Source organism: Phocoena phocoena, chromosome 5 (assembly GCF_963924675.1).
Source record: "Phocoena phocoena chromosome 5, mPhoPho1.1, whole genome shotgun sequence".
NCBI classification, from domain to species: Eukaryota; Metazoa; Chordata; class Mammalia; order Artiodactyla; family Phocoenidae; genus Phocoena; species Phocoena phocoena.
This window is the reverse complement of record NC_089223.1, coordinates 68,384,156-68,410,158: the sequence shown is the minus strand read 5'-3', so window position 1 is coordinate 68,410,158 and position 26,003 is coordinate 68,384,156. Positions and strand designations below refer to the sequence as shown.

The 26,003-nt window shown below is 39.9% G+C and overlaps 1 protein-coding gene and 1 non-coding gene across 2 annotated transcripts in view; one reads left to right on the top strand and one right to left on the bottom strand.

Annotated features, from left to right (window-relative positions):
* The window catches only part of CORIN (corin, serine peptidase), a 222,061-nt gene that overhangs the window by 109,155 nt on the left and 86,903 nt on the right, over window positions 1-26,003 (bottom strand). The gene's annotated exons all lie outside the window — the stretch shown is intronic.
* LOC136124001 (U6 spliceosomal RNA) lies at window positions 15,277-15,379 on the top strand. The gene has a single exon (XR_010655950.1). It is a non-coding gene; the product is annotated as a U6 spliceosomal RNA (small nuclear RNA).

Below are 26,003 nucleotides of genomic sequence, written 5' to 3'. Positions count from 1 at the left end.
GATTCCATGGTATTTTTCTTATTTGTTGGGCTACACAAATTGGACTGATGTCATTATACAAGTTAACAGTTTGTGAATTTCATTTTCAACTCAAACCAGATTTATTTTTAATCACAGTTTCTTTTATTTTTGTCTATTTTATGTATTGATAATCTAAAAGCTAGAACTAATTGTCTATGACTTTGCAATACTGTGTAGCCTGAGACCCAAAAATAGAGTAAACATATGTATTTAGAATTTACTGTGAAAAGAACTTTGAAAAAATACCTTTCAAGGACAGATTGAGACAGGCTGGGTCCTGGGACCCTTTGGTGCAGTGCTGGCACCTGGACAAATGTCTCCTCCAGCAACAAAATACAAAGAAACTATAAGGGACTAAAAATAGCCGCATGCATACTCAATTGGGGCAAATTATGGACAACTGGATAGAAAAAGACCACAAACCCAGCTGCCACTTCTGAAGAGCTGGGAGCAAAAACTGGGTGTTGAGAGCAAAAGCAGGGTACAGAGCATGCTCCCTGCACACAGCACCACCAAAGGGGTGGGCAGACCACCTAAGCCCCCGCTCTGGTCACCCACTGATCTGCCCCAATCCCCACCTCAGGGAGCGAGCAAGGGAACCTGTTACAGGAGCCCCAGTAAAGACTTGCCTGCATTTCTTATCTGGCCTCTTATCAATTTCTATTGATTAAGGAAAGCCTGGTTGGTAACAAGATTACAGTTCTACGCTAATGTCTAAAAATTCACTTCCAATCCCATGAAGACTGTACTACATCACTTTCCCACTTACTCCCTATTGTTAATTACTATAACAAAATATTCCAATGCATTACCATTCCTAAAAATGCACTGATCTTCAGGATACTGTAGGATCTCACCTATCTTCCAGATCAGATTGCCAGTAGCTGGATGCCAAGATTCTGAAGCCCCAGATTGGAGCTCTGCCCAAGACCCCCTCTACTTTCCATCGTCTTAACTGATCACAACAAACCCCATTCACTTGCCCCCATGCAGTAGGCCATGGAGACAGCACACGTTCCATTGCTTGAGTCAAGGCAGAGTCGGGAAAACCTAGATACTTCCAGCTACCTAACCCTTCAAGCTTAAACCACTCCCAAATAATCAAGTCACTTCAATTCTAAATGCTATTATGATTAAAAGAAAATGGCGAGAAAATTAATTCATAAACACTCATCTTAATATCCATACTGATATTGACTGGGTCTACAGACAAGAAAGGCAATTATTCACAATGATGACCCTGAGATAACAAAATAAAAGTCGTTTTGTAGAAAAAGTACAGACTTGGATTTAACTTAAGGTATCTGTGCCGCTTTGAGCAAGTTATTTAACCTTTTGGGGCTTCAGTTTCCTTATCTGAATTCCACCTGCTTTGGAATTGTCTTTGAGTATATATTAATCAGTAATGGATGTAAAGTACCTGGCACCGAATGACATAAAGCCCACTATGTCCTGTTTACTAAGACTGGTAAGTGTATAATTCACTTCTGAAAGATGGCCATCACAAAGTGCTTAAAAATGCCTTTTGCTTAAAGCGTTATCCTGCAAATAACTAGAGCATCCTATTCTCCAACCTTGTAGATATAGCACTGCCCACTTAGACCTGGAAGTGAGGGCAACTGGATTCTTCGTAACAACCAAGACAACTGGAATAGAACATAGTCTGAACAGATCAACACACATGGGAATCAATATAACAACGTCCAGGGAAAGAATTCCTAACCTTTCTTTGGCTCATAGACAAAAAAGGAAGTCAATTGCTCCAGGCAAGTTGACTTTTACTGTTGAATCGTTTGTGTCCTGTTAAATGATTTGCATGCTGGTGGAACAGAGAGGTCCCTGAATTCTCTCTCCCATGCTTCCTCCACTTTTCTACTCTGTGTGCCCTCCACCACACAGCTACATAAAATCTCTCCTAGTATCCCTGGTTACCAGTATTATGTATAACAAAGCCACACAGACTAAACCTGACATGGAAAAATCAGCCTTGCCTAAAACTAAATATAAGCGCAATTTAATTAACTTGCATTCCAGAGTCATAGCTGCCAACTTACCAAGACTAGAAGACTGGGTACACAGTACCCAAGGGCTCAGAGGGAGGGGGAAAAATACTAAATTTTTCTCCAAATTCTTCACAGGATTCACATGTTCCTTCGTACCTGTAAACAGGAATAATGTCCCCTGTATACAAGATACGTGATCCAATCGGGGCGGGGTGGGGGGGCGCCAAATGAGCCAAGGCAGTAAGAGAAGATAGGTTAATAGAGGCCGGAATTTCAGGAAAGACATACAGGAACTAGAAATGAATGGCAAGTAATCTGGCAACAAGGTCAGCCCTGACTCAAGCAGGGAAAGGTTTACTTTACCCCTGAAAGGAGGAGAGACATTGCTGCAGATAAGGGGAAGTCAAAAACCATGTGCCTGTCACTATAAACTCTCAATACTGCAATTTGAGCTGTGATGTAGTCTCATCTAAAACTACTCTACTGATCAACCTTCTGTGCTTAAGTTAATCCTGGGAAACTTTATAACATGAGGGTCAGTCAGCGGTGCATGGGTCGGGGGACTGAGCTCAGCATGGGGGTGATGCCCTTGGGTAAAGGTCCATTTTCTTCCACTTGCCAAAAGGATAAGTAACATGCAGTTTCCAAGCAGGAGCACAAGATGGCAGCCATACGCAGCACACAGACCCTGTGCACTGCCACAGGAGAGAACTCAGCTTGAGACCCTCACCACCTGACAGGCTGTGGCAATTCACAGGGAATTCCAGCTGGGAGGCTTCTCTTTTCTAAAGGGCATCCTTTGCTTGTGTCTGTAACTGGGTAAATCTGAAATCATGAAATTGCACTTCTGCCAATTATTACTACAGAGAAATAAAAAGTCTTTCCCAATTGATGCCTCCTCATATCTTTGGCATATTTTTCTATTGGTTTTCTTCCTTATTGATTTACTGAAACTCCATGTGTTTCAATTATTTTTCTCCAGGCCATCACTTACTTGTCTTTTAAGTTAATAGTCTCTGCAGCTATAGAAAATTTTACATATACGTGAGGTCAACTGTATCAGTCTTTATGGTTTATGTCTTTATAAACCATATCTATATGTGTCGTCGAAAAGAAACTATAGGAGGGCAGAGATTTTGTCTGTTTTGTTTCCTGCTACAGCCATAGGATATATGATGGACATAGAGCATGGGCTAAATAAACTTTGCATTCAACCCAGAACCTTTCTAGAGCAGATGGAAAATATCATGGCCAAAATTAAGACACATATTCTGGCCAAGACACACCAAAAATAGGCCACAGAGACAGGTAAATCAAGTCAGGTTTCCTAATAGTCAAAACTGATTCTGCCATGGCCGTAGGGGAAAGGCTACAGATTGACTGACTGATAGATTTTTGTTAAAGTAAGAAAGCCTCTTACATTGCTGAAATGACCAAAATATGAAATACACAGCCTGATCTGTATTTAATGGAATAGAATAAAAGAACTCTTGAGATGCTTGCCAGGTTTAAGTTTCAGCGAAATGCCAAAGGGAAGAAATTGGATGGCTACTTTCACGCCAGTGCCTTTCTGAACACCGACCACCAAAGGGATACCACATCATGAAGCAAAGCACAGAGCCCATGCTGTAACTGTGACTAGTGTCCAGATGTGTGACAGTATTTGAAAACAATTGTATTTTATGCATTTTTCACTAATCATGTTAAAATAAAATCACATGAAATCATTTTGCACTTCAAATACAGACACACAAATACGAATTCTCACAGACAAATGCATTACGGAACACTCACGGTACTTGGTGCATTTATTTCAGAATTGACTTTTTCCATTCTCATAGCAACCAATAATTGCAGAAATCCAGTTGTTAGTTTGATTTCAAGTGGCTTTATATACATCTTTAGAATTGTTATTTGTACCTAATGTGATTTTTGTGGAATGGAAATGATTTTTCAGCAAGTGATCTTATTACAAGATAATCTCATTACAAATGCCTGTTGGAAAGTCTCACCATGGTGCCCACATTGAGATGAAACTCTCCCCCGCTGTAGAAAAGGTCTTCTGAAATGTTAGCATCATAAGCTCCAAACTTCTCTGCTCTAAGAGCTTTGAAGAAAACTGCCAGTTTTTCTCTGAAACTATCCTCCTAAGAAAACTTTGTGACAACCCTTCCAGGGCCGTTTACAAGTAGACAGAAAAGGAGGCCAAATACTTTGTGAAATTGGACTTGATTCGAAGGGCTCCTGGGAGAGCTCCCTGCCTAAGATATTTCCCAGCTGAAATTCCTCATTTTGGATTTTACTCATTGAATTTAAGCCAAAAGTCCTCAATTAAAAGGCAGTTCCTGGGGATTCCTCATTTACTCAACCAACCAAGAATCCTGGAGGCTGTCCGTAGACAGTGCTGGACATGGCAGTAATCATAATCATAGGGCCTTACAGAGACTAAAAGAGACAAGTCGTTATCAGTGATTAATACCTCCGGAGACAGCACTTTATGTATATATATATCTTTTTTATTTATCTTTTAAAAAATATTGAAAAATTAGTATACAAACTTAGGAAAAGGTAGACTCTAAAGAGTGGGACCCCAGCAAAGACACACCTGGGTAAAAAAGGCCCCAGAGGACAGAGGGTCAACATAGGAGCAGCAGGGGCCACAGAAGGGGTGACAGTGAACTCCACGGGAATCAGAGAGGAGCGATGTCCTCTCTTGCTAAAAATTCCAGCCAGGATCGGATATCCAAGACTTTAAGTTAATACTTATCAACTGCTTTCTATTTATCAGGCAATGTCTTAAAGGCTTTACCTTCATTTATACCTAAGAACACAGCCATGAGGTGACACCTCATGTACCAGAGGATGAGACCAAGGCTTGGAAAAGTTGATAACCTTCCCACGTAACTTGGCTAATAAGTAGCAGAGCTACTTAATAAAACCTGAGCAGTGTGATTCCAGAGCCCGTGCATTTAATATAAAACACTCAGGGGTTCTGTATTAGTTTGCTATTGCTGTTGTAAAAAACTGTCCCAGACTGGGTGGCTTAAAACAGAAGTTTATTCTCTCACAAGTTTGCAGGTCAGAAGTCTGACACGGTCCTCTCTGGGCTAGAATAAAGATGCTCACAAGCGCGTGCTCCTTATGGAGGCTCTGGGGGAGAATCTGTTTCCTTGCCTTTTCCAGCTTTTAGCGGCTGGGCCTCCCCTTCCTTGGCTCATGGCCCCCCTCCTTCATGTTGAAAGCCATCAACGTAGCATCTCTCTAATCCTGCATGGGCGTCCACATCTCTTTCTCTGACTCTCCTCTTCTGCTTCCCTCTTCCACTGTTAAGGACTCTTGTGATTACATTGGGCCATTCAGATAATCCAGGAGGCTCTCCTTATTTTCAGATCAGATGAGTAGCACCCCTATTTCCATCTTCAACTGTAATTCCCCAATGCCATGCAAATTAATATATTCACAGCTTCCAGGGTATAGGACAGGGACATCTTTGGGGGGCCACTATTCTGCTAACCACAGATGCCTTGATATCTTATGAATTTTTTCCTAGCCTCTTACATACAGCCACCTGCAAATGACTGGCTCAGGAAAGTGTGCCCTCTCTCCCAAAAGACAATTGCCCTCTTCTTCCCATTCCCTGTGTCAGAGATGCCATGACCTGGCATCTCTCTCTAGTCATTATTCTTGGTTCCAGGTTGATTCAGTCAATTCTATTGCAGGAGGAGCCCAGGGTGGCAGGGATCTTGGGCCATGTAAGATCACTAGGGGAAAACTGCTGTTTGATTCAACACCTGTAATAAGAGTGTTCAAAAGACTCAGGAATGGTACTCTTAAAGGTAAATGAATCTGATATCGGGCCTTGGTGCAACCAAGAACCACCTGTGCTTTTGCAGATATCAACCACATGTGCTTCTGACTTTCGCAAGAGGCAAGAGCTGAGTGAAGAAACCGAAGAAGACAGAGGCCTGACGAGAAGCCCGGCCTTGACTTCCCTCTCTTTCTCATTCATCATTAGTAACTGAAATCCCCTCTAAAAACTCAAAAGAGCTACATGGGTGAGGGCAAAGAAGCTATGGGACTTCATGCTATCTGTAGCAGGCATAGAAAAGGCAGCCAAGAGGTAGCTGCAGAAAGCTGAGCAGACAGACTAGTCCCCCAGCCAGGACCACCTACATAATTCACAGGGCTCAGTGGAAAATGAAGATGCGGACCTCCTTGCAGGGGAAAAAAAGTGCTTTAAAAATACTATTATACAGGGCTTCCCTGGTGGTGCAGTGGTTGAGAGTCCACCTGCCAACGCAGGGGACACGGGTTTGTGTCCCAGTCCGGGAAGATCCCACGTGCCACAGAGCAGCTGGGCCCGTGAGCCATGGCCGCTGAGTCTGCGCCTCCGGAGCCGGTGCTCCGCAGCGGGAGAGGCCACAACAGAGAGAGGCCCGTGTACCGCAAAACAAAAACAAAAACAAAAAAAACTAATATACAGTCCCTCCCATCAGGAAACTTGCACAAACCTCCTAGATAGCCTCATCCACCAGAGGGCAGACAGCAGAAGCAAGAAGAACTACAATCCTGCAGCCTGTAGAATAAAACCCACATTCACAGAAAGACAGACAAGATGAAAAGGCAGAGGGCTATGTACCAGATGAAGGAACAAGATAAAACCCCAGGAAAACAACTAAATGAAGTAGAGATAGGCAACCTTCCAGAAAAAGAATTCAGAATAATGATAGTGAAGATGATCCAGGACCTCAGTAAAAGAATGGAGGTAAAAATCGAGGAGATGCAAGAAATATTTAACAAAGACCTAGAAGAATTAAAGAACAAACAGAAATGAACAATACAATAACTGAAATGAAAACTACACTAGAAGGAATCATTAGCAGAATAACGTGGCAGAAGAATGGATAAGTGACCTGGAAGACAGAATGATGGAAATCACTGCTGCAGAAGAGAATAAAGAAAAAAGAATGAAAGGAAATGAAGACAGCCTAAGAGACCTCTGGGACAACATTAAACGCAACAACATTCGCATTATAGGGGTCCCAGAAGGAGAAGAGAGAGAGAAAGGACCCGAGAAAACATTTGAAGAGATTATAGTTGAAAACTTCCTTAACATGGGAAAGGAAATAGCCACCCAAGTCCAGGAAGCGCAGAGAGTCCCATACAGGATAAACCCAAGGAGAAACACGCCGAGACAGACAGTAATCAAATTGACAAAATTAAAAACAAAGAAAAATTATTGAAAGCAGCAAGGGAAAAATGACAAATAATATACAAGGGAACTCCCATAAGGTTAACAGCTGATTTCTCAGCAGAAACTCTACAAGCCAGAAGGGAGTGGCATAATATACTTAAAGTGATGAAAGGGAAGAACCTACAACCAGGACTACTCTACCCAGAAAGGATCTCATTCAGATTCGATGGAGAAATCAAAAGCTTTACACACAAGCAAAAGCTAAGAGAATTCAGCACCACCAAACCAGCTCTACAACAAATGCTAAAGGAACTTCTCTAAGTGGGAAACACAAGAGAAGAAAAGGACCTACAAAAACAAATCCAAAACAATTAAGAAAATGATCATAGGAACACACATATCAATAATTACCTTCAAAGTGAATGGATTAAATGCTCCAACCAAGAGACACAGACTTGCTGAATGGATACAAAAACAAGACCCATATATATGCTGTCTACAAGAGACCCACTTCAGACATAGGGACACATACAGACTGAAAGTGAGGGGATGGAAAAAAATACTCCATGCAAATGGAAATCAAAAAAAAAGGTGGAGTAGCAATACTCATATCAGATAAAATAGACTTTAAGATAAAGAATGTTACAAGAGACAAGGAAGGACACTACATAACGCTCAGGGATCAATCCCAGAAGAAGATATAACAATTAAAAATATATATGCACCCAACATAGAAGCACCTCAATACATAAGGCAACGGCTGACAGCTATAAAAGAGGAAATCGACAGTAACACAATAATAGTGGGGGACTTTAACACCTCACTTACAATAATGGACAGATCATCCAAAATGAAAACAAATAAGGAAACAGAAGCTTTAAGTGACTCAATAGACCATATAGATTTAACTGATATTTATAGGACATTCCATCCAAAAACAGTAGATTACACTTTCTTCTCAAGTGTGCGTGGAACATTCTCCAGGATAGATCACATCTTGGGTCAGAAATCAAGCCTCAGTAAACTTAAGAAAACTGAAATCACATCAAGCATCTTTTCTGACCACAACACTATGAGATTAGAAATCAATTACAGGGGAAAAAAATGTAAAAAATACAAACACATGGAGGCTAAACAATACGTTACTAAATAACCAAGAGATCACTGAAGAAATCAAAGAGGAAATCAAAAAATACCTAGAGATAAATGACAATGAAAACACGACAATCCAAAACCTATGGGATGTAGCAAAAGCAGTTCTAAGAGCAAAGTTTATAGCTATACAAGCCTACCTCGAGAAACAAGAAAAATCTCAAACAATCTAACAAAAGAAGAAAAAACAAAACCCAAAGTTAATAGAAGGAAAGAAATCATAAAGATCAGAGCAGAAATAAATGAAATAGAAACCAAGAAAATAATAACAAAGATCAATAAAACTAAAAGATGGTTCATTGAGAAGATAAACAAAATTGATAAACCATTAGCCAGACTCATCAGGAAAAAGAGGCAGAGGACTCAAATCAATAAAATTAGAAATGAAAAAGGAGAAGTTACAACAGACAATGCAGAAATACAAAGCATTCTAAGAGACTACTATAAGCAGCTCTATGCCAATAAAATGGACAAATTCTTAGAAAGGTATAACCTTCTAAGACTGAACCAGGAAGAAATAGAAAATATGAGCACACCAATCACAAGTAATTAAATTGAAACTATGATTAAAAATCTTCCAACAAACAAAAGTCCAGGACCAGATGGCTTCACAGGTGAATTCTATCAAACATTTAGAGAAGAGTTAACACCCATCCTTCTCAAACTCTTCCAAAAAATTGCAGAGGAAGGAACACTCCCAAACTCATTCTATGAGGCCACCATCACCCTGATACCAAAACCAGGCAAAGTACTACAAAAAAAGAAAATTACAGACCAATATCACTGTTGAATATAGATGCAAAAATCCTCAACAAAATACTAGCAAACAGAATCCAACAACACATTAAAAGGATCATACACCATGATCAAGTGGGATTTATCCCAGGGATGCAAGGATTCTTCAATACACGCAAATCAATCAATGTGATACAACATATTAACAAACTGAAGGAGAAAAACCATATGATCATCTCAATAGATGCAGAAAAAGCTTCTGACAAAATTCAACACCCATTTATGATAAAATCTCTCCAGAAAGTGGGCACAGTGGGGACCTACCTCAACATAATAAAGGCCAGATATGACAAACCCACAGCAAACATCATTCTCAGTGGTGAAAAACTGAAAGCCTTTCCTCTAAGATCAGGAACAAGACAAGGATGTCCACTCTCACCACTATTATTCAACATAGTTTTGGAAGTCCTAGCCACTGGAATCAGAGAAGAAAAAGAAAAAAAAGGAATACAAGTTGGAAAAGAAGAAGTAAAACTGTCACTGTTTGCAGATGATATGATACTATACATAGAGAATCCTAAAGATGCCACCAGAAAACTACTAGAGCTAATCAATGAATTTGGTGAAGTTGTAGGATAAAAAATTAATGCACAAAAATCTCTTGCATTCCTATACACTAATGACGAAAAATCTGAAAGAGAAATTAAGGAAACACTCCCATTTACCACTGCAACAAAAAAAATAAAATACCTAGGAATAAACCTACCTAAGGAGACAAAAGACCTGTATGCAGAAAACTATAAGACACTAATGAAAGAAATTAAAGATGATATAAACGGAGAGATATACCATGTTCTTGGATTGGAAGAATCAATATTGTGAAAATGACTGTACTACCCAAAGCAACCTACAGATTCAGTGCAATCCCTATCAAATTACCAATGGCAATTTTTATAGAACTAGAACAAAAAATCGTAAAATTTGTATGAGGACACAAAAGACCCCGAATAGCCAAAGCAGTCTTGAGGTAAAAAAATGGAGCTGGAGGAATCAGACTCTCTGACTTCAGACTATACTACAAAGCTACAGTAATCAAGACAATATGGTACTGGCACAAAAACAGAAATATAGATCAGTGGAACAGGAGAGAAAGCCCCGAGGTAGCCCATGCACCTATGGTCAACTAACCTGACAAAGGAGGCAAGGATATACAATGGAGAAAAGACAGTCTCTTCAATAAGTGGTGCTGGAAAACTGGACAGCTACATGTAAAAGAATGAAATTAGAACACTCCTTAACACCATACACAAAAATAAACTCAAGGGCTTCCCTGGTGGCGCAGTGGTTGAGAGTTTGCCTGCCGATGCAGGGGACATGGGTTCGTGCCCCAGTCCGGGAGGATCCCACATGCCGCAGAGCAGCTGGGCCCATGAGCCATGGCTGCTGAGCCTGCGCGTCCGGAGCCTGTGCTCCGCAACGGGAGAGGCCACAACAGTGACAGGCCCGCGTACCGCAAAAAATAAATAAATAAATAATCTCAAAATAGATTAGAGACCTAAACATAAGACCGGACACTATAAAATGCTTAGAGGAAAACATAGGAAGACATAAATCACAGCAAGATCTTTTTTGATCCACCTCCTAAAGTAATGGGAGTTAAAAACAAAAATAAACAAACTGGACCTAATGAAACTTCAAAGCTTTTGCACAGCAAAGGAAACAATAAACGAGATGAAACTAGATGAAAAGGCAACCCTCAGAATGGGAGAAAATAGTTGCAAACGAATCAATGGACAAAGGATTAATCTCCAAAATATATAAACAGCTCATGCAGCTCAATATCAAAAAAACAAACAACCCAATCCAAAAAGGGGCAGAAGATCTAAATAGGCATTTCCCCAAAGAAGACATACAGCTGGCCAAGAAGCACATGAAAAGCTGCTCAACATCACTAGTTATTAGAGAAATGCAAATCAAAACTACAATGAGGTATCACCTCACACCAGTTAGAATGGGCATCATCAGAAAATCTACAAACATCAAATGCTGGAGAGGGTATGGAGAAAAGGGAACCCTCTTGCACTGTTGGTGGGAATGTAAACTGATACAGCCACTATGGAGAACAGTATGGAGGTTCCTTAAAAACTAAAAATAGAATTACCATATGATCCAGCAATCCCACTACTGGGCATATACCCATAGAAAACCATAATTCAAAAAGACACATGCACCCCCATGTTCATTGCAGCACTATTTACAATAGCCAGGTCATGGAAGCAACCTAAATGCCCATCGATAGAAGAATGGATAAAGAACATGTGGTACATATATACAAGGGAATATTACTCAGCCATAAAAAGGAATGAAATTGGGTCATTTGTTGATACGTGGATGGATCTAGAGACCGTCATACAGAATGAAGTAAGTCAGAAAGCAGAAAGAGAAAAACAAATATTGTATATTAACACATATATGTGGAACCTAGAAAAATGGTACAGATGAACTGGTTTGCAGGGCAAAAATTGAGACACAGATGTAGAGAACAAACATATGGACACCAAGGGGGGAAAGCCGTGGGGGGTGGGGTGGTGGTGGTGGTGGGATGAATTGGGAGATTGGGATTGACATGTATACACTGATGTGTATAAAACTGATGACTAATAAGGACCTGCTGTATAAAAAAGTAAATAAAATTCAAGAATTCAAAAAAATGAAAGAGAACTTCTGGGGTAATGGACATGTGTACTGTCTTGACTGTGGTAATGATTTCACAGGTGTATATATACCTATGTCAACTGTATTAAATTGTATGATTTAAATAAGTATATATATACATATTTTAAAATATGATTTAAAACGTGTGTATTTATGGTTTGTCAACTTTGCCCCAATTAAAAAAAAACAATGGAAAAGAATATGAAAAGGAATATGTATATATATGTGTATAACTGAGTTACTTTGCTGTACAGCAGAAATTAATACAACATTGTAAATCAACTATACTTCAATAAAAAAATACTAAAATATAATCATATTTTCCCTTATTTTATCACTTATAAAACATAATAGCAGTCATAGTGATATATGAGGAACATAAACATAAACTGAATAAAAAATAATACTTTGTGTCATAATTTAAGAAAAACTACATTATTAATGTGATTTTTCTGGCTCATCATTCTGCAAATTCATTTACTAATTCATCAAAATGTATACTTTTGGGGCTTCCCACGTGGCGCAGTGGTTGAGAGTCCGCCTGCCGATGCAGGGGACACGGGTTCGTGCCCCGGTCCGGGAAGATCCCACATGCCACGGAGTGGCTAGGCCCGTGAGCCATGGCCGCTGAGCCTGTGCATCCGGAGCCTGTGCTCCACAATGGGAGAGGCCACAACAGTGAGAGGCCCGCGTACCGCAAAAAAAAAAAAAAAAAAAAAAAAATGTATACTTTTAGCAACATTATTTTCAATCTATATAATGGAAGATGGTGTCAGTAGCTTGACAAAAAGGCAAGATTGCAAACAATTTTTGTTAACTTTTAATTTTGACAAGGATCTTTTTTCTGATGCAACTTTTCTTGTTGCTTTAAGGCTATTTTATAGGCTTGACAGCACTGGGATATATTTCTGACAAATTATTTCAAAATACAAATTTTAGTATATCTAGAGCTGATGATTGTCATGGAGAAATTAATGAAAAGGTTTAACTCTTCATATGAATTAGTTCTAAGTCTGAATTTAATTTTAAATATAAACTTATACAATGGCATGTTAATGTTTCTTCTGATATTTCCTATAAATCGTGGAGATCACACCAGAACTCAAATGTGGCTTCAAAATTTGTGTACAATTCAAAATGTCTGTTTATATATTCTATAGCTGTATCACCAATTTTAAGGAAAATTTTCATTTTATGTTATCTTCCTTGTTAATAAGTGTTGCACCCAAAGATACTGCACCTCATTAATAAGTGGTGCACATAAAAATAGTGGTTTTTCTCCATTGACAATGGTTAACTGTAACTTCTATTTCCAAACCTGTGGATATTTGTTTTGCAATGTTTCCCAAGGATTCTAAAATCTTTGAAGAATTCTAATAACTCCTTGATAAATGCTTTATTGCAATGTTCATGCATGTGCTTTTATTGTATAATAATTTACTAACAAAGTCTGTTGCCCAAGCACTGTCTGTCTCATGGTTCAGGTGGAGAGTTAATATTTGTGCAGAAGCCACAGGGACAGGCCCCAGGGACAATCGACCAAGCTGGCCTCCCACAAGTCCCCATGTGGAGTCCCTCTTTTTCCCCAGGGCCAAGCCCACCACTGCCACCCTCAAAACCTGCTTCTGTTGTTGCTTCTCCTGTTGTGGCACCATCACGGCCATCAATCTGGGCCCAGGTCCTGGCCCGGCCACCTTGGGGCCCTGTGGATTCCCAGACAGTCCTCAGGCACATGCTTTGGGCCACCAGACCAATCGCTCAGCACCCACACCGCCTGACCATCAAGCCATTTGGTAGGTACCCAAGTGTGCACACCCTACCCACTAACACATCCCCACCGCTCACGTACATGCTCCACTGTCCCATCAAACCTCACTTACACAAGTATAAAGATAAAGCTATTAATTTCAAGATGGTGACAGCAAAGCATTAAACCAAGCCTGGAAGCCTTCTAAGCACAGGGCCCTGGGCCACAGCACGGATCGCCAGCCCAGAAAACCGGCCCTGCCTCTGCCTTTCAAAGCAAACAGAAAGGCAGGGAGGGTGAGATGGGGATGAAAACCTGTGACAAGTCCTTCTGAGAAGTTACAGGAGCAGGGGTTCCAGCATCCCACTAGGTCACTGTATTCTTCCTCTGCCCACATCTCTTCTGCCATATTCACCAAATTCCATCCTGTTGGAGTCACTGTCTAGACATGGGAACCACCACTGTGATACGGCAGGAACTGCTAGCTGTCCATCCTAACGTGCTCTCCATCTCTTTCATAGTAATGGAGTTTAAGGTGGACGCAAGATTGCCGAGCTAAAGACTACATTTCCCAGTCCCATATCACTAAGTTCTCCACAATAGAATATAAGCAGATTCTTCTTCTACTTGGCCTGCTTTAAAAGGGACTTGCTGCCATGTACTTCCTCTGTTTGCCCTCCCACAAGCTGGAGCACAGATACAGGGCTCAGCCATCTTCAATCACTTAGACAAGGAACCTGGTCTAGGGATTGGTGAAGCAAAAAATGGATGGAACCCACATCTTTAGATGACTTCATAGGGCAAGCCTGACTTGGCAAACTGGAAAATTCGTCTTGGATCTATCGCTTAACAGAGAAATTAAATGTTATTTTCTTTAAGCCACTGTCTTTCAGGATCTCTTCTATTACAGCAGGTTAATTATTCTGTAACTAATATGAATAGTTTGAATCTGGAGAGGTTTCATTCCCATTATTCATCTGTCCATAAGGAAGATCTGAGAATAAAAAGGTATGAAAGTTAGGACCCGAGGAAGAAGCTGGGTCCACCACACCCCTCTGAGGACTGTGGATGTACCTTTGGACAGAGACATTGATTTACACATATCAACTATGAATCTAATAGGCGTCAGTAACAGCCTAGAGATGTACTCACAACACTGCTTCTATGAGAAAATATCTGTCATGTTTGAAATAACTAATTTGCAAATATATCTTTGAAATACAGCCCAGTCATTCACTGAAGGATGCCTGTAATTCTGCACCTACCTTACAGAATTGTAGCAAAGATTTGACATAATACATGCAAACCATTAGGCACAGTATCTGACACCAAGCGAGCTTTTGATACATTTAATTTCTTTGTTATCACTGACACTATTAAAGTGACATCATAATATAGGCAGCCAAACGAAGAAGGAAGTACTTTAAGGACATATTGTGCCTCAGGCCCGTGGCGTCAGTGGGCAACAACCCTCTCTCCTCTGACATCCCCCCTGAGGTATGAGGGATAAATCAGTTAAAACATTCCCAACGCTCTTAGATTCCAAAAGTAGTTCTAGTAGGTTTTTCCAGAAATAAACTGCATAAAATATTACCTCAAAAAATGTGTGACCTGTTAAAACATTCCCCAAAATAGACCATTAGAAGTGATGGGTTAGAGAATCAACATAGAAGGAAATGTCTCTGCATCAGAAAGAAGAAACCAAACGCTTGCTTCGGCAGCACATATACTAAAATCGGAATGATACAGAGAAGATTAGCATGGCCCCTGCACAAGGCTGACATGCAAATTCGTGAAGTCTTCCATATTTTTTGGAATATTACTCAGCCATAAAAAAGAATGAAACAATGCCATTTACAGCAACAGGGATGGACTTACAGATTATCATACTAAGTGAAGTAACTCAGAGAAAGGCAAATATCATATGACATCACTTACATGTGGAATCAAAAAAAATGATACAAATGAACTTACATACAAAACAGAAATAGACCCACAGACATAGAAAACAAACTTATGATTACCAAAGGGGAAAGGGGGGGAGGGATAAATTAGGAGTTTGGGGTTAACGTATACACACTACTATATATAAAATAGATAACCAACAAGGACCTACTGTATAGCACAGGGAACTATACTCAATTTTATAATAACCTATAGGGGAAAAGAATCTGAAAAAGAAAAAAATATATATATACATAAAATATATAACTGAACCACTGTGCTGTACACCTGAAACTAATGCAACACTGTAAATAAGCTATACTTCAATTTAAAAAAAATTAAATTTAAATTTAAATTAAAAAAAAGAAAGACAAAACCAAGAAGTGAGTTCAAGAGAGAAACATGAAAGCCACCAAATCCACTCCTCTCAACCCTACAAGAGCCTGGAATTAGAATAAATAAGTTTACCTTCTGCAAGATTTAACTTTACAATCGATAATACACAATGGATCAGGGCAAGCTGGCTTTTTAAAACTCAAGAAGAAAACGGGCTTCTACTTTGAAAAAACTTTTTTTAAATTAAAGGGAAACAATAAAACCTTGAAAGCTATAGGGAATAGAAAGAGATAATGGAAAATCCTGAGCCTTAATTAGGTGTGGAGAAAAACTGGTAATACATGAAACTGCAAAGGTAGACTTTTAATTACTTATCTCTAGAGCACGGTTTTCAGAGAGTGAACAATGAATAAGACAATAACAAAGACCAGAAAAAGGAGGCAAAATAGGTGAATACCCGCAGAAAGATTTCTTAATCTGGACTGGGCAGTATTTCATTTGTTCAGCATTTTTAAGGAAGGAAATATTCCACATAGAGAAAACTTCAAATAGATAAAGCGTATCTCTTTAAGATTCCTAACATCTTTCATAATTTTATTAAAGCTCAGTGAAATAGAACACTTGTTCTCCACCTTCTGAAATGGAGAGTGCTAATTTTTAACATTTCTTTGTCGCCCCAAGGTCTTTACAATGAGCGGCAAAAATTTCTCAGTGCCAGAGGAAAGTTCCTCGGAGCGGGAGAGGGGGGTAGTATTTGTCCCTCTGCTAAGCTGCCTAAGAGTGCTGCCTGCTTTAGGCTCTTGCCCCTTGGAATGTATCATCCTTCCCCATTATATACAGGCTCAGTGGTCACCATCTCTACTGGTGTAGAGATACCTGCACCAGTAGTTCTATCCACCTCCGTTTCCAATTTGTTTGCCATTAATTATAGATCTGGGAAACAAACAAACAAAAGCCAGTTTTTAGATTTGTTTTCAAAGTAAAAATGAACATGCTATGAAAGAGGATCATGGGAAATATTTTTAATGGCAGAGTGAACAGCTATGTCATTGTTCATCTTTTTTGTATTTTTACTTTTCAATCATTGGTTGTGTTCTGATTAATTTAGGTGGCAACCTCTGGATAAGTAAGGTGCTACCATATATTCAAATAACTGAATTAAAATTAGAGGCAGCACAGGAAAAGAGGTAATATTGCTGCAGTGGAAAGAGCATGGAGCTCTACCATTAGAACTGGGTTCCAGTCCCAGCTCTGCCTCTAATCAGCAGCATGAACACTCATACCCACCACGGAGAGGTATTCTGAAGACTAAAAAAGATAAAGTGCCTGACTCCATACCTGGCACATATAGAGCTCATATAGGCAAGCTAGATTATTATTTTAAAATCATTGAACATGTACGGAAATTTGGATGTGTGCCTAATATGCTCAAGAGGGATTATGAGAAACCCAAAATTCAATCTGTAAGAAAAGAATCAACTTTAAATTATTTCAGGTAAAATAGAGTTAATTAAGTTTCTGGAATTTTAAAGCTGGAAGAGACTGGCAAACCTACAGTCCTGCCTCTCCATTCTAAAGATGAGGAAACTTGACTTGGCCAAGGTCATAGAGCTAATTAGAATGTAAAGGGCAGGACTGGAACCCAGGTTTTCTAATGTCTAATCCAAGGCTCTAAAGCAAATATGAATTAATCTAGAACAGAAGTTGGCAAACTTTTTCTATAAGGGGCCAGATAGTAAATTGTTTAGGCTTTGCAATGCATACAGTCTCTGCTGCAGTTGTTTATGCCATTGTAGAGCAAAAGCAGTCATAGATAATATACAGATGAAAGGGCATGGATGCGTTTCAATAAAACTTTATTTACAAAATAGGCTGCAGGCTGTATCTGGCTCATGGGCTGCAGTTTGCTGATCCTGATCTGGAACAAGTTGACAGACCCTTTAGATAAAGGAAAATGATGGGTATAATTTCAAATCAACAAATCTATAGTCAATACAGTAAAAAACTGGAAGACAATAAGAGAACTCAGAAGATTGATTTTATACACATATGTGTGTATATGTATATATACACACACATATATTTTGCTATTGTGACTAATAGTTCATTTTATTTTATTTTTTGGCTATGCCACACGGCATGCAGGATCTTAGTTCCCCAACTAGGGATCGAATCTGTGCCCCCAGCGGTGGAAGCTTGGAGTCTTAGCCACTGGACCACCAGGGAAGTCCCCGTGACTAATGTTGTAAGATGATGTCTGATAAGGATCAATTCTGGCCTTAAGATCATTATATTCTTTAGTAGTAATTGAGATAATGCACGAAAGAAACTCTAAGAAGACAGGAGGACTCTCAAAGAATGGGAATTTTAAATGATCTTGGCTAAATAAGATCTGTGAAGAGAACTAAAATAGTAGTAGTAAACATTAAATAATATAATTTATTTCAGTTAGAATAACTAAAACACAAAATACTAGGAGAAAAAGCAAAGTACTCTAACCTGCAGAAACAAATAAATATTGCCATCAAAATCTACTGATTGCCACAAACTGAAAACACATCACCATCTCACCAAGGGAACATCCTTGATATCAGAATCAAAGAGTATGATTATGGAAAGAGGAATAATCTACCAGAAACAAGAACACACCTAAAGTGTATTTGGCCTTGTGTGAGGACCACCTGGTAATCCTGGTTCCATGATCACAATTTTCACAATATTCTTGAGACACGTAGAGAGAGATCTCATGGAAGAAGGTGCCCAAACACCTTTTCTTCTGCATTAAGGGCTAATGCAAAAAGTGCTGCAATATAAAAAGGCAGGGACAAATTTCCTGTTCCTAAGAAGTAGGACAGATTAGGATAGGTTTGCAAAGGAATATTGTTCAAGCTTCCTCTAGGGAGCCTTTGAGTGTAGTCTGAACTCTACATCTGTTTGGCTTAAGGTATCCTCCCTGAAGAGAAAGGAAAGAAGTAGAAGACTTTTCAACATCTGAATTTTAAGGGAGTTATTCAAGTTGTCATTTGACATATACTCAACTGAACTAAATGTAGTACTGTATTTTCCCTAATATTTATGTTGTTCCCTACTAGTAAATTGGTTGTTTAAAAAGCACATCTCCCCTTGGAGGCACCAAAGGGTAACCCAATGATATACGGCGAGAATGAGGTTCATTACACTGTGCCAACTTGCTCCCAACATCTGTTCAGTTTACACAATGACTCATTCACAGTACTCAGTGCTTAGTGCAAACAACTGTGATCCTCCAATATTTGGTTTGACCTTGAGCTTTCACACACCTAGACTTTGGTTTCACTGCACGATTTTGGAAGAAGAAAGGCATAAAACAAAGCTATACCAATAAACAAGAGATTGACTTGTAAATACGAACGTTTTAGGTATCCAACTTCTGCAACTCAAAAGGATCTGAGTCAACAGGATGACGCTAGCCAAAAAGTATTTAGACACCTTTGCTCTCTGTCAGAAACACAGTTAGAGCCGTTGCCTGAGTATGGTAATCCAGTGTCACTTCCTATACCTTTTTCTTTATCTAGCAAGGAAAATGTTTAACATATATAAAGGATCACAATCCAAAGCAAAGTTAAATCACAGAGAATAGTGTTTTTCATATATATGTATTGTATATATATATGAATGTATATGTATAGTCCTTTTTCTATTCATATGTTCACTTGCAATGCAGTAATAATTTATAGCTAAATATAGCTATGAGAAAAGCTTCAGTATCTTATTTCTGTGCATCAGTTTAAAAAAAAGACGGCTTCAATTATCACACAAAAATATTGATGCTTTACAAATATTACTAAAAAGTAAATGGGCCACTTTCACACTTGTTAAAGATAAAATAACTGAAAGCATAATGTGTTGGAAAAAATAGAGAATATATTCTCTACAATGCACAGTAGGGAAATACCTATTAGCTGTAACTGATGCAATAAACAAAATTCCTGTAGAAATAATACTACCAACACCACAGCTAAAGCAAATTTTCAAAAAAAATAAATTGGCAAGACCAAAAAGATGCCCGCCCCTAGAAGAAAAGTTACGTTTAGCTTGCTTAAAGGAAAAGTAACATTTTGTGTCGAAACTCAGAAATCCCAGAACCAAGGATCTTTCTCATTTATTTTCCATTGTAACGTCCTTCAAGGTTTTTCACAGCAACAACAATGGCTCTAATCGAGGACTCAGGCATGCAAAACCGATACATATTCAATTTTACCAGCTGGTAAAAATGTATTTTCTCACCCACAGCTTTGACCAGGTCACCCCACCCCACCAGTGGCCTCACTGTTGTTCTCCTTATCAAGGGCAGACTCCTCATTCTCGACTTCAAAGGCCCCCTCCAGTTTTCCCAGCTTTCATTTCCTCTCTAACCAGTCTGTATTCTTCCAGCCAAGAAATCCCTTCATTCCGTCCTTTCATTCACTGGCCCCCAATCTTCATCCATACTCTCTCACACTTCCAAGCAGGCTCAGATCACTTTCCACAACCTATTTCTTCCCTTCAGATGAAACCTAAAAACTAAACTTGTTAGATGACCAGCTGCTTTTGTTTCCTTGTTTTTATTTTGAAATCTGATGTCACGTGCTCTGTACAAAAGAGACTGGGACCAGGACCCCAATTACAGATTTCTCGAGTATTTCAGTCATTCATGTTCAATCTATTAGACCTATTATATGAGGCATGACACAGAATAAAAAACAAAGCCTTTGCATCACATTTAAATATAGGAAAAGAGAGACATCCTATTACATTTTATGACTGCTGGTTGTAGGAATTTCAGTTGATATCTTTTGGGGGACCATGCCAGGACCGGAAGAAACTGGGAAGGCTTAGTTCTAGATAGGAGAAGAACAAAGGCACAGACAGCCCCATATCACACCATGAGAGTGATAAACCGGCAACGAGCCGAGGAGGAACAGACACAGACACAGGACAGGGGAGAGGGAACCTGGCTGCAAATGAGCACAGTATTCCAAGTAGGAATAAAAACAGACCAGAGTTCAGCCAGGCAGAACGGCCTTAGGGCATCTGACTTGGCACCAAAAGCCAAAATGGGCACAAAATATTAGTGACACGGATCACTAGCTCATTAGACTTAGCTTCTGCAAGTCCATTCCCTTTTCTGCAATAAACGTCGCTGTCAGCTTGCATGTCTTGTTGTTCATAATAATAATCCTAACGAGACTCCCAGTTGCAATGCAAAAGGCTGGATTAATTCTGTGCCCTTAAGTTACTTTCTTCGTTGCTAAAAGCACCTTCATTCATCCTCTCATTCAAAAACATACTCAGTGTCAAGGTTATTTTGTCAGGAAATATCCTGAAATGATGAGCTTCAGTGTCCTTGTCTGTAAGATAATAGTATATACCCAGTACGTTGCGGAGGAAATTAAATGAGACAGTGATATAAAGCACTTAACACGGTACCCGGCACCCAGCAGACACGCAAGAAGTTAGCTATTATGATTGTTGTTGTTGCTATTGCTATTATTATTACTGCAAGACTCTTGTTTTTAACAGACGACAGTTGTCACTGTAACCTGAGCCATAAGCCAATAAGATCTATTTTTAAAACCAATGTTTATTTACACACATTTTCTACCTTGCTATAGAATACAATGAATCATGTTTTTTATAAAGAATTTTCCAGAGTCCCAGTGGGACTCCATTCCAATTCTCTTGAAGCTAGTAGGGCACCAACCTGCTTCCTAATCAACTAGGGAAAAGACAAGAGCAAGGAAAGAGAAGAACTAAAGTAGAAGATTTAGCATTCCTTAGCCCGTATTATAGTTAAAAGGCGAAAGAGGTCAAAAATAAAATAAAATAAAATGAGAGGTGAGTTGAGCCATTTCTCACAACTCTTGTGGGCCTCAGAGGAGGGCAGATGTCATCAAAACTGCTTTTGCAATTTGTCCTTTAAATGTCCTGAAGTTTGTCCCCTTTCCTTTTGTGTCCTTCCCTTGTACTTCATGTTCATCCTCCATAAGCTCATTCACCTTCTTTGATTTCAGCCCAACATATACACTAGTAACTCCCAAGCTCTTTGTTCCCCCAGCTCAAACCCTCTCTCCTGGTACCTACACCCAATGAATGACATAACAAGGGAATTCACAAGTCCAAATGGTTCTTTCTCCCAAACTAGTCTCTTCCCTGTAGCCTCTACTTTGACAAGTGGTACAAACACCACCTCTTCCCAACCAAACACTTGCTTGTTATCATTCTTTCTGTCTTTTCCTCTCCCCAGCGGGTCACCAAATCTCTAATGTGTGAGTCCTTCGGAACAGGGACTTTGTCAGTCGTGTTCACTCCTGAATCCCCAGCACCAGAAACAATCCTCCCCAGCACCAGAAACAATCCCAGCACATACTAGGTGCTCCATGCCCCTTTGCTGATGCATGAATGGCGCATAATTGCAGCTCCATAACTGCTGAAAACAAGCATGAATGCATGTCTTCAAGCTGAGGTCCCAGAAAACAAGATGAACATAAAAATAATTCCCCTTTTCTTAAATTTCTCTAGTAATTTGTTCTTCTAAACGAGGCTATTAAATCATATAAAACTATTGGTTTTCTATCAGAATAAACAAATAGTATTTGTTTTGTTACAACGTTCAAATGTTAATCTCCTGGCTGTTGAGTTTCACAGTTACGCAAGAAGCTTTCCAGACTTCAGATTTTATCCTATAAAAATCTGTAAAAAATACTCTTTTCAAAAGTTATACTTAGCAGGGAGTCTTCTGAAATACAAATCGGGAAAATTGGAAACAGCTTAGCAACCCCAAAGAATAATATTTCAGATTATTGTATGGAGTAAAAAGCCAGGTCCTATGGGACCACTGGCTGGATGTATGAAGCGATTTCAGAAAACATGAACTCTTTCAGACCTTCTATATGCTATTTAGTGGACAGAAGTAACTTGTGAAGGACTCTCAAGATTTTTGAGCCATCAGCCTTACATTTCATCTAGAACTTTCTGTCCATTGCATTGAGTTGATTTTAGTGAACTAGGGTCCTAAAGTACAGGTGTTGTTTTCTTGCTAAGAAGTATGTGGCCTTGCATCTTACTTCATATCAAATCCCCAGTCAATTCACCTTGCAAGGCTTTGCTTCATAAAAAACAGCAAAAATGTGCTATAAATAACAGAAATAAAGGCCCATACCTTCATGTCTGCCCCTGTATTTGACTGGCGGAATAAAAGACTTCATGAAATAAAAATATTTCGAGGCTCATTTATTTTTATCTATACCAGGCAGATCTGAACACTATATGTTTTCTTTAATTAGAAGACTGCCGGCAGGCAGACTTATTTTCAGTACAGAGTCTTTGCCTAAATTAAGCTATACATTCCTGACATCTTATCCAAGGAGACTGAGAGCAAAACACTGAACTCCTCCTTACCAGGTCAATATCAGCAGTTCTAAACTAAACAGCCACTTTTTGTCCTGTGTTGAGATTTATCTGAAACGCCAATCGCGAAAAAAAAAATAGGAACATTGCCATGAAGAAAAGAAGAGAGAGAAGCTGATGGGGCACGTGCAGGTAACCACTGCATATCTAATCACAAATTATAAGGTTAAGGAACAGTAATTGCTTTATATATGCAATTGTGCGCTTTATACATATACATGTACATTTACATGTCCCGACACAATATGCACTTTTTAAATAAAATAAACCTTTTCCTTCATTTGTGGGCCTAACGCTATATAGGTCTAATCTTTAATCTACTCTAAGTGCCTGCAAGGAATGATTTTTAAATAAGTAGGCTCTGCACACAGCATCACCATTTTGTGCTCATTTTGAATGCTATTAAGTTAAATGCACGTAGAAATGCTCTTTTCTCCTCTTAAAATGGGTGCGCTATGTTTTATAACAGGGCCGTCCTAGGTCCTTGAACTCTTAACAGGCCTACATTCAAACAGGTTCAAATCACAGCTTTGCAGAGTCCTGCCTCTATAATCCTGAGACAGTTATTTAACCTCTCTAAGCATCAGCTCTCTCATCTACAAAATGGGTAGTGTCTCGGCCAGTTCACACTGCCACAGCAATCCCGCAGACTGGGTTGCTTAAGCAACAAATATTTATTTCTCATGGTTCTGGAAGCCCAAGATCAGGGTGCCAGCAGGGTGAGGTTGGCACCTGACCCTGGCCTTCCTTGGTGTATGCGCACAGAGAGAGCAAGGTCTGGGCTCTTTTTTTTTTTTTTTTTTGCGGTATGCGGGCCTCTCACTGTTGGGGCCTCTCCCGCTGTGGAGCACAAGCTCCGGACGCGCAGCCCCAGCGGCCATGGCTCACGGGCCCAGCTGCTCCACGGCACATAGGAACTTCCCGGACCGGGGCATGAACCCACGTCCCCTGCATCGGCAGGCAGACTCTCAACCACTGCGCCACCAGGGAAGCCCTGGGCTCTTTTCTTAAAAGGACACTCTTGCTTCTCTTTAGGGTTTGCTACATTTCTCTAAGCACTAATAAATAATATTTGTTTCTTTTTTCCTTTTCTTTAAAAAAAAAGATGCTAATCCCATCGCGGGATCCACCCTCACAACCTCATCTAAACCTCATTACCTCCCAAAGTCCCCACCTCCTAACACCATTCCATTGGGAGTTACTTTGAAGATTTGAATTGGGGGGCTCCCCGGGGCTTCCCTGGTGGCGCAGTGGTTGAGAGTCCGCCTGCCGATGCAGGGGACGCGGGTTCGTGCCCCGGTCCCGGAAGATCCCACATGCCGCGGAGCGGCTCGGCCCGTGAGCCATGGCCGCTGAGCCTGCGTGTCCGGAGCCAGTGCTCCGCAACACGAGAGGCCACAGCAGTGAGAGGCCCGCGTACCGAAAAAAAAAAAAAGATTTGAATTAGGGCAGGGGGAGGGGGGCACAAACATGCAGGCTGTTAACAGGAAGAATAACTATGAGCTTCACAGTGCTGCTGTGAGGGATAAAGAAGAAAACGTCTCTAAGATGCATAGCACAGTGCTTTGTATATAATAAATGCTCAGCAAGTGTTATATATCATTATTGTTATAACTATTCTTATTAAACACTATTATTAAGTCTCTATTATTTGGATTGGAAAGTCTGACCACCACATCTTCTGGGATTTTTTTTTTTTTTCTTGTTTAATTCTGTAACTGCCTTAACCATATTCACCCAAGAGTAGCTTAACTTAAAAGTAATTGATTGGGCTTCCCTGGTGGCGCAGTGGTTGAGAGTCCGCCTGCCGATGCAGGGGACGTGGGTTCGTGCCCCGGTCCGGGAGGATCGCACGTGCCGCCGAGCGGCTGGGCCCGTGAGCCATGGCCGCTGAGCCTGCACGTCCGGAGCCTGTGCTCTGCAACGGGAGAGGCCACAGCAGTGAGAGGCCCGCATACCGCAAAAAAAAAAAAAAAAAAAAAAAGTAATTGATTTTCCCTTCTACAAATCTCTATTGAAATCCCACTTCCCAAGACTAGCCCCACCAGCCTCTAACTATTCCATCTTCACAATTACTCAGCACTTTTCTGCGCTTGACACTTATCACATATACTAATGCAATCACTTGGATACATGCATATGCATTTCTGTCCCTTGTGATTCATTTTTATGATATATGTGTCTGTTTTCAACATTAGATGATCACTAATGAAGTAGAACCAGGATAATAGCCAGGTCTGTATGATTCTACAATAGCCACCCTCTTAGGGTGGGATGTTCTTCTCAAGGGTAAGCAAAAACTTTCCAAGGGTACATACAGGCAGAGCTTTAAGGGAATCAATTTCCATATCCTAATTTCCCTCTTTTCCATAGTTAACCTTACTTGAGGTCACATGCAAGGATGAAGTCATCAGTTTTCCTTTCCTACCTCCCCTTTCACGATGTCCTTTTTTTCAATTGATGGGAAAAACAAAAACAAAAACAAAAACCATGTCTCTTATCCATTCCAAACTCGCTCTGGTATATAATTCTAAAGTGTGAAACATCTGGAGTTCCAAACAGACAGATAATTCAAAATACCTTCCGTTTAGCTATCTTGCATCCTCAGCCCCCAACAGTCAGAGAATATATTGTTCCTAAGGGAAAACCCCTTGAAGGGCAAAGTTAAAAGATCAAAGAGAAGAAACATTGAAGGCAAGGGTGGCTCATTTCCTTCAGGCAGCAAACT